The sequence below is a fragment of the Schistocerca serialis genome, chromosome 3 (assembly GCF_023864345.2).
Source record: "Schistocerca serialis cubense isolate TAMUIC-IGC-003099 chromosome 3, iqSchSeri2.2, whole genome shotgun sequence".
Lineage (NCBI taxonomy): Eukaryota > Metazoa > Arthropoda > Insecta > Orthoptera > Acrididae > Schistocerca > Schistocerca serialis.
This window is the reverse complement of record NC_064640.1, coordinates 420,019,946-420,030,009: the sequence shown is the minus strand read 5'-3', so window position 1 is coordinate 420,030,009 and position 10,064 is coordinate 420,019,946. Positions and strand designations below refer to the sequence as shown.

The 10,064-nt window shown below is 44.7% G+C and overlaps 1 non-coding gene and 1 pseudogene across 1 annotated transcript; both read left to right on the top strand.

The window, feature by feature from the left end:
- The first annotated feature begins 1,714 nt into the window (after positions 1-1,714).
- Positions 1,715-1,789, top strand: Trnat-ugu (transfer RNA threonine (anticodon UGU)). Its single transcript has one exon. It is a non-coding gene; the product is annotated as a tRNA-Thr (tRNA).
- Positions 1,790-6,907: 5,118 nt separating this feature from the next.
- LOC126471878 (5S ribosomal RNA) lies at positions 6,908-7,025 on the top strand (annotated as a pseudogene).
- Positions 7,026-10,064: the final 3,039 nt, after the last annotated feature.

Genomic DNA, 10,064 nt, shown 5'->3' with positions numbered 1-10,064 from the left:
TGAATAATGCTTTTTGTGCAGCCACAGGACGTCGTGTTACGACTCAAACAGTGCGCAATACGCTGCATGATGCGCAACTTCACTCCCGAGTTCCATGGCAGGTCCATCTTTGCAACCACACCATACACCGCGGTACAGATGGGCCCAACAACATGCCGAATGGACCGCTCAGGATTGGCATCACGTTCTCTTCACGATGAGTGTCGCATATTCCTTCAACCAGACAATCGTCGGAGACGTGTTTGGAGACAATCCGGTCAGGCTCAACGCCTTAGACACACTGTCCAGCGAATGCAGCAAGGTGGAGGTACCCTGCTGTTTTGTGATATCATTATGTGGGGTCGACGTACGCCGCTAGTGGTCATGGAAGGCGCCGTAAAATCTGTACGATACATAAATGTCATCCTCCGACCGATAGTGCAACCAATCGTCAGCGTATTGGCGAGGCATTCGTCTTCATGGACGACAATTCGTGCCCCCATCGTGCACATCTTGTGAATGACTTCCTTCAGGAGAACGACATCGCTCGACTAGAGTAACCAGCATGTTCTCCAGACGTGAACCCTATCGAAAATGCCTGGGATAGATTGGAAAGGGCTGTTTATGGACGACGTAACCCACCAGCCACTCTGATGGATCAACGCCGAATCGCCGTTGAGGGATGGGACACCCTGAACCAACAGTTCCATGATGAACTTGTGGATAGTATACCACGACGAATACAGGCGTGCATCAGTGCAAGAGGACATGCTGCTGGGTATTAGATGTATCAGTGTGTACAGCAATCTGGACCACCACCTCTGAAGGTCTCGCTGTATGATGGTACAACATGCAATGTGTGGTTTTCATGAGCAATAAAAATGGCGGAAATGATGTTTATGCTGATCTCTATTCCAATTTTCTATACAGGTTCCGGAACTCACGGAACCGAGGTGATGCAAAACTTTTTTTGACGTGTGTATATTTGTTTAAATGGCAAAAAAGAGAGGACATTATAGACACATTGTGTCAAGACGAAACTACCATATTCCCCTTCAAGTGGATCATACTGTATGAACAATAGGCATGTCAGAAAAAAATTAGGAATGCGAGCGCTGAAAACCATTTAGAGGAAATATAAAAATAAGCTATGGCTATGTCTTAGGCCAACATGAAACGTCCCCTTAGAAAAATTATAAATGACTGTGCTTAAACTGACACACAATATTTTTAGCGCAACACAATCTGACTTTCCAAAATCCCTACAAAAGAATGGCCCTGACTAACAATAACCTATACCTTTCATGAATCACTTACCTCACAAAAATCTTCGTTACTCAAACTACTGCAATACAGCGTGCGCCAATATTGCCAGCTGAATAAAAGATTCTAACTACTGAAGGCACTAACTACTGATAGGCATAGTTAGCAAATGAAAGATTTTGATAGAGAACAAACAATGTATTTACCTTAATAGTGTTCAAAAGTCATAATATATATGAAATGATAATTAAATGGACACTCTAGCTGCAAACAGGCGTTGATGTACTTCATTGGGGACATGTTGAAAATGTGTGCCCCGACCGGGACTCGAACCCGGGATCTCCTGCTTGCCCGTATGATGGGCAAACATCTATTAGGCGCACTACGAATGTAGTGGTGTGGACATGTTGGGAATGTGGATCTCACGGGGAACGTGCAAGGGATAAGTCCCTGCAGACGCACTATCCTGTGTGCCCGCGATGGCTCAGATGGATAGAGCGTCTGCCATGTAAGCAGGAGATCCCGGGTTCGAGTCCCGGTCGGGGCATACGTTTTCAACATGTCCCCAATGAAGTACATCAACGCCTGTTTGCAGCTAGGGTGTCAATTTAATTATCATTTCATTTCTAGCAAAGCTGCATGGTCATCAACGGTAACTGTTCTTTCGGGAACAGATACTACCGTCATATATAGTCATAATATATATATCAGTTCATGATATACAGTATTACAAATTTACTCTCTCTGATGGACACACGTCCAGATCACCCGCTCTCAAAACTCCGCTATCTCACTCCCCACATCCCCGACTGCTGGCGGCTCACCTCCAACTGCGCAACGCTACGCGCTGTTAACAGCCAACTGCCCTACACTACAATAGCAAATTCCAACAACGTAAACCAGCCACAGACTGCACACAGCAGTCAGTGATTTTCATGCAGAGCGCTAGGTGACGTTACCAACATAAGAACCTAAACAGCCTACTTACAAACGTTAAATTCATGTTCTGATGGATCACGTGCGTTGTCTATTACATCACCTTCATGGATATAATGCAAGACTTTGGAATTTTTTTTAACAAAATTGAGCTGTGTGACTACTTGATACAAAATCACGAATTCTGTGTGCGAGAGAAAGACACCATGGAAGTTATAATGTTAATCACAAACCATTTTATACCAATAAAACAGGGTGAAATTGTTAACGCAGCTGTATCAAGCGTTATGCTTTAAGTTGCGCAACGTACTTTTTGAAAATTACCTATCAATATTTACAGCACGTTCCCTGTAATAAGATTCTATTGTTGCGTAAATTGGTAGGCACGTATTCGTTTGCTAAACTACTCGTTCTATACAGAAGAATATAGGGACTAAAAAGTTGCTGACATGCGCTAACTCCTCTTATCTCGAGTCGTTTTGTTACTAATGCTAGATTTGTGGAGGGTGATTTGTAAGAAAGTACAATGCAGGAAAAAATTAGTACGCCAGGAAAGACGACGTCGATTTTGATCTGGTGGGGGCATATGCCACCTGGGGGATGGTAAATGTACTGATAACGGTTTCAACGTCGTCCGCCAACATAGCGTAGTGGCATAGCTACCAGAGCGCCATCTGTGTCAACACTTTAATAGGAAATTCTCACAGCCAGACGGCTCAGTGTGGTGCAAAACGAGTGAGACAAGCAGGCAACCACGACACGGAGATGCACTCGTGCCTCCTACGGCTACTGAGCGAGTTTAAAAGGGGTCAAATTGTGGCCTTCCGAGTGGCGGGACGGTCCTTTCGGAGAACTGCCGCACGTGCTGGACGCGCTGTGTCATTTGTGCAACGATGCTGGGATCAGTGGTCACGTGAACAATCTCACACCCGTAGACGAGGTCCTGGACGTCCACGCAGCACAGACGCCCGCAAGGTTCGTCGTATTGTAAGGGCAGTAGAGACAGATCGTACAGCTACCATAGCTCACACAAGGGGGCTTGTGCGCCCAGACGTCTCAACACGAACTGTTGCGAACCGGTTCTTAGCAGTGGGACTACGGGCATGCACGGGTCTTGCCCATCTTCCATTCACGCCACAGCATCGACGTGCACGGCTCGACTGGCGTCGTCGGAGGATCGCTTTGAAGGTGGAATGGCGCGCAGTGGCCTTCAGCGATGTCCGCAGCTCGTGGTCGTGCGGTAGCGTTCTCGCTTCCCACGCCCGGGTTCCTGGGTTCGATTCCCGGCGGGGTCAGGGATTTTCTCTGCCTCGTGATGACTGGGTGTTGTGTGCTGTCCTTAGGTTAGTTAGGTTTAAGTAGTTCTAAGCTCTAGGGGACTGATGACCATAGATGTTAAGTCCCATAGTGCTCAGAGCCATTTGAACCAATCTTCAGCGATGAAAGCAGACTTTACCGGCAGGCAGGAGATGGTCGTTCGCGCGTATGATGTTGACCTTGTGAGAGTTGTCTCGTAGAGTGCATTCGTCCAACACACACTGGCCCCATCCCAGGCGTTATGGTCTGCGGCGCGATAAATTACAACTCTCGTTCACCTTTGGTGTTTCTGGAGGGGATGCTAACCAGCGTTCGGCACGTGCAGAATATTGTTAGACCTGTTCTTTTGTCGTGATGTGGTGGTCAAACAGCATAATGCTCGCCTACACACTGTCCGTGAAACTCAACATGCTCTGCAAAACGGGCAGCAACTTCCCTGGCCTTGTCTCCAATCGAGAACGTGTGGGATATAATGTGACGGCACGTGACTCGCGCAACACGTTACCAACGACTCTTACAGAACTAGCCGGCCGGGGTGGCCGAGCGGTTCTAGGCGCTACAGTCTGGAACCGCGCGACCGCTACGGTCGCAGGTTCGAATCCTGCCTCAGGCATGGATGTGTGTGATGTCCTTAGGTTAGTTAGGTTTAAGTAGTTCTAAGTTCTAGGGGACTGATTACCTCAGAAGTTAAGTCCCATAGTGCTCAGAGCCATTTGAACCATTCTTACAGAACCGTGTGAAAAGGTCGAGCAGGCGTGGTGCAATGCATCCCAGGACAGTATTCGCCACTTGTACAACTTGACAGAATCAGCGTCTGCATTTATGCCCGTGGAGGCTATACCTTGTACTAATAGATGTCTTTCAGCAGGAGTGGAAACGTGATACACTAGAACCGCTTGTGCTATTGATCTGTAAATGTACTCATTTCATGTACACCATATGCATTATTGCAAAAATGGTTCAAATGGCTCTGAGCACTATGGGACTTAACTTCTGAGGTCATCAGTCCCCTAGAACTTAGAACTACTTAAACCTCACTAACCTAAGGACATCACACACATCCATGCCCGAGGCAGGATTCGAACCTCTTACCGTGGCGGTCGCGCTGTTCCAGACTGTAGCGCCTAGAACCGCTCGGCCCCTCCGGCCGGCCATTATTGCAACAATTACTCTTGAGTGAACTGGAAACCTCTAAAAGAGCGTATTATTTTTTTACCGGCAATGTATTTATTTGTATTTTGAATGCTGTGAAATTCTCTCCCAGTGCATGCAAACTGCGAGTCGTATTTGGAATAGTGAAATATTTGTATAGAATCTAAAGTGGAATGATTCCATAAAACGAAAAGCGGTAAACTTTGGGTAACATTACCACTGATAAAAATCACCAGAAGTTCGCTGACAGAGGAGGAATGTGTTCTGTGTGCAACATGGGTAGCACACATTTTGCCTACGTGATTTAGACTAGCAACTAATACAACTGCTCGGTGTTTGCCTAATTTGTAGCCCTTTTTCGTAATTTTAACTGTTTTTCAGTTGATCTGTCCAGCAGTATCATTGTTCGGAAACTTATTGCTATCGATATATATGCAATGGCTTGATTTCGATATAAACTGAACGATTTTTGAGGTGAGAGATCGCGTGTTGGAGAGACGGCCAAAGATCCGGTCAGAGCGAATACCGCCCATATCACATCATCGCTGTGCAGAAGGCTAGCGCTGCCGCCGCTGAATCGACAGGGCCACCTGGTAGCGCTATCCGATGACCTGGGGGTGTCTGTCGCCATTATATGGTTTGTCAATACTGCAGGAGTGCTTTATTTAAAGAAAACAAAGACACTATTCGTATAGACTAGAAGTGGCTGACGTTGAAAAATGGTAAGTTCACAGACTGCGCTGTAATTTTACAGGGTCACATTCCTCATAGCGACAGTTTATTTAGTTTCGTTTTTACAATGATCTACACGAAATAAATAAAAAGAATTATTTACTGCGTTGGAGAACTTTACTAGTGTGTGGAATGTTAATAACACTTCATATCGCCGGCTGTGGTGGCCGAGCGGTTGTAGGCGCTTCAGTCTGGAACCGCGCGACCGCTACGGTCGCAGGTTTGAATTCTGCCTCGGGCATTGATGTATGTGATGTCCTTAGGTTAGTTAGGTTTAAGTTGTTCTAAGTTCTAGGGGACTGATCACCTCAGATGTTAAGTCCCATAGTGCTCAGAGCCATTTGAACACTTCATATCTGCAAAATCTTCTCCGGGATGAGAAACATGTAATAAAAGTGTTTTAAAGCACTTAACACGTACTGTATTATAGGGAATTGCTGTTTAACGAGGTAGGGCCATATTTTCCGTGGTGAGTTTCGTCTCGTGAACGATGCGCTACTTCCTGCTGCCCGCTTTCTAAGTATAAGGGCGACTTCTAGACGGTTGTTTCTCACTATGAGGGAGGTACTCAACTTCTCGCTAGTTCTCTCTCCTGTGTGTGCCTGGGATATTTTCGACGGTTGCTGGCGACTGCGGTGTGTCGTATCCTGCAGCCCACACATACTGGCGTCCACATCGGTGCGGAGTCGTAGCGTAGATGAGAGGTCTCCAGGGCCACCTGTCATTAGCAGCACTTTGGTCCGGGCAGCCTAGCTGGAGAGGTGCACAGATACGACATTACGCACAGGACCCCGTATCAAAATATTTCTAGTTTGTTTTAAATAAAATGTATTTCTCTATTCATTCCTATCTAATACAATTCAGTGGGGAAGTTCTTTATAGCGTAAATTTAACGATGTGCCGAAACATAGCTACTCGTTTTGTGCCAACGCCATCTTCAAGTACACTGTATTATTTTGGTGTCCTACTTCTCTTACCCAACTTAGAGTATTAGTGACATTTTTGCTTCTTTTAATAAACTATGACATCTCTTTTATGCCTGTGGGGCATGACACTTTTTTACAGTGTCATTTTTCAAGTACACTGTATTATTTTGGTGTCCTACTTCTCTAAGGTAACCTACAGTATTAGTGACATTTTTGCTTCTTTTAATAAACTGTGACATCCGTTTTATGACTGTGGAAAAGGTAATTTTTATACAGTGTCGTTTTAGTAATGTTGTGCGTGTGGATCTCTTCGTTGTTATTTATAAGTGTACTTTTGAGACTTCTACAGTGACCTCAAACACAAATAATGCAGGGACGTGTTACTCGTAGCAGCAGTTTATTTGCTGCATTGTGGTAGTTGCTCAATCTCGTACTTAATGTGGGTATTATAGCAAATAGGTGCACTGCTTCAGAATATGCCCAATACTTTGCTGCTGCTTGTCTTAATTAAGTTATCAAACTTAAAATAATCCTTCTGGACCATTAATTACTGTAATATTGACTAACAGTTTTTTTTTAAAATGGGGTAACACCCTGTTACGGCCAACAGCCTTGCCGCAGTGGTAACGCCGGTTCCCGTCAGATCACCGAAGTTAAGCGCTGTCGGACTGGCCTAGCACTTGGATGGGTGACCATCCGGTCTGCTGAGCGCTGTTGGCAAGCTGGGTGCACTCAGCTCTTGTGAGGCGAATTGAGGAGCTACTTTATTGAGAAGTAGCGGCTCCGGTCTTGTAAACTGACATACGGTAGGGACAGCAGTGTGATGACCACATGCCCTCCATATCCACATCCAGTGACGCCTGTGGGCTGAGGATGACACGGCAGCCGGTCGGTAACGTTGAGCCTTCCAAGGCCTATTCGGACGGAGTTTAGTTTGTAACACCGTGTCACATACAGTTCACCTAGAGGAGTGGATGGAATCCTATTATCCGCTATTTTGCAGAATATGCCATGTTGTTATGAAATGTTTGTAATTCAGCCCTACACGGGAACATGAAAGTACCTTACATCAAGAATTGAATTAAAATTAACCACCATTTTCAGAATATGCCATGACAACAATATTTATACACGCTGTAATGTCAAAGTTCCTTTCTTCGTTAATTATGGTAATATTTGCCTCCATTTTTAAGTAGTATGAGTCTGCTGATGCTGCTGGTTGTGTCACTACGGGATACAGACTCGAATGACGAAACTTATATAACTAGAATAATAATAAAATTGATTTATCATTATTATTGTTTCTAGGAAAAAACTCCCACTCTGACTCCAAACATGACTGATCCACTCACTACAGCGTACAGGTCTCGAATAACGCAGCCCACGCAGTTGCTCCAGTATTAAAAGGGAGTGGTGAACAGGGAGTTTGATTTCTATTGGTCCAGAGAGAAAGGGAGAGGGGAGGGAAGGGCCAATGAATGTACCACATACAACTGCGTGGGCACGATGGGGTGTCTAGGGGGAAAGGGGGATGAGAGGTGAGCTTGAATATGACTCACCCAGTTGTTCTGTATGTAACGTGATGCCCAGGAAGTCTTATCAGCGATCTTCAGACACTGGTTTGTTACTCGTACTGATGCTGTCCCTGTACTTTTGGTGTAAAAACATTTGACTTAAGTGCTAAGAATGATACATCAAGAGATATGACACTTTGGCATACCAAGCTCTTGCCAAAGAGCTTGGTATGGGGTAAGTAATCTATATTATGCACAGTTTGTCAACGCATCAGAGGAAAGACGAAGCTATATATAATGTCTTGACCCAAAATGTGCGGGCATGTGTAGCACAGATACTGTTCGTTTAAGTACTATTATAATGTTTAGGATAAAGAAATAATAAGCGCAAATGTTTACTACGTAATCAAAGGCAGCATAATCTGGGCCATCTCAGGTAAGCTTTTTCAGTGGTGTCAATCCAAGCAATCTATTCTGGCTCTTACAATTTTTCTAATTTTTTACTCTCAATATGTATTAACAGAGTAACTCTTTTGCAAACACGTAGCTAAAGATATAAGGGGCTGCAAAAGGGTACAACACACACGGTAGCTGTTAAATGTGTCAGGATATGATAAGTTATGATAAGAAAGAAGAGGATTGTTGTGAGGTTATCCTTTCTTATCATTTTATCAGTGTCACTTTACATAATATATTGAGACAACTGGCTCCAATAAGCCAAAGTAACTGATGTGTCATTCCTCATAACTTATCATTCCTAGCGATCAAGTCAAATGTTTGTACACAGGTTGTGAAACCAAGTGCATGTGCGCTTGTTTTCCATTCTGGTGTGTAGTGGAAAGTATTACCGTGCTATATCTGCAACTATAGGAGTTACTTAGCGTGTATGCAACAAAATAACACCAATCATCCTTTATTTATATGCACAAAACAACAGAATCTGTATAAATTTCAACTATTTTCACCAGCGCCACTATGACAGAGACTAGCTTCGCCTGGTATAAAGCGTAAAGTGCATTCTTACATTCTCTTTATTTGTCCTTTTATATTCGATATTCGGTCATGGTTCCTTATTAGAGACCATCATCGTAGACTGTGAGATGTGACGTGTCGGTTACTGGCTCAAAGAGTGATCAAGCTACCATGGTTCTGGAGCAAAGAATTGTTACATCTATACGAGTGTATTCTATCATTTAGTCGTTGCTACGCGGATGTAGATGAAAGTTCCATCAAGAACAACTTGGGTAATAAGCCATTTTGCCTGAATGAATCCGCTTACACGCACCGCTGCTGTCTAAAGCATTCTCTGTAAGTGCCCGTTTACACGTTCCTTAAAGCGCATATCAGGACTTCAATCACAGAGAGCAAGCTATCGTGGCGTCAGGTGCTAAAAGGAAATCAGCAGTTCTCGCTTTCTCTGTGTCCACTGCCGTAGATGTCATGGCAGTGAACAAGACGGAGAGAAAAAGAAAGCTCATTATTGATGGAAAGGGTGGAAAGGAGAAGCCTGACATCTCTCTAAATATAGCTTATTTTAGAGGCGAATACGTTGAGAAATTAACTGAGGACCAGTGAGGACAATTATCGATTTCTATGGGGCCGTGCGCAATAGAAGTTAACGAAGCAGGACAACGTAATCAGAAAATCAGTTACTTCTTCTACTGTTGTCTGCGGGCTACAGTCAGTTAACGTACAGCATGCTCGAGTTGTTTGCGCCAAGTTGCCATATTCTACCTTCTTTCTTCTCGAGGTGGCTTTGTCAGCGCGCCGCGGTAGCTGCCAAGTACTCAGGTGCTCCACCGCTTTAAAACACAAGTATGAGTGGAAGCTTCGGATATTATCGGAAGCAGCAAGGTGGGGGGAGGGAGTTAGGCAGCTTGTTTTAATTCCGAAGAATCTTGTGAGCTAAACGGAAAATGTGAATCGGGGCAATTGAGCTAACGCAGGCGAGGGCGCCCGTGTGCGCCCGCGGGCACTATCGGCCAACGTTTCCCCCTCCACCTTTCTGCCAACATGGCTCGTTTTTTACCCGCGCGCGTGTGGCAAGGTGTGCCAGCTCTGAACTTGACACTTCTCATTAAGACTGTATGCACACTACTGGTCATTAAAATTGCTACACCAGGAAGAAATGCAGTTGGACAAATATATTATACTAGAACTGACATGTGATTACACTTTCACGCGATTTGGGTGCACAGATCCTGAGAAATCAGTATCCAGACCAACCACCTCTGGCCGTAATAAC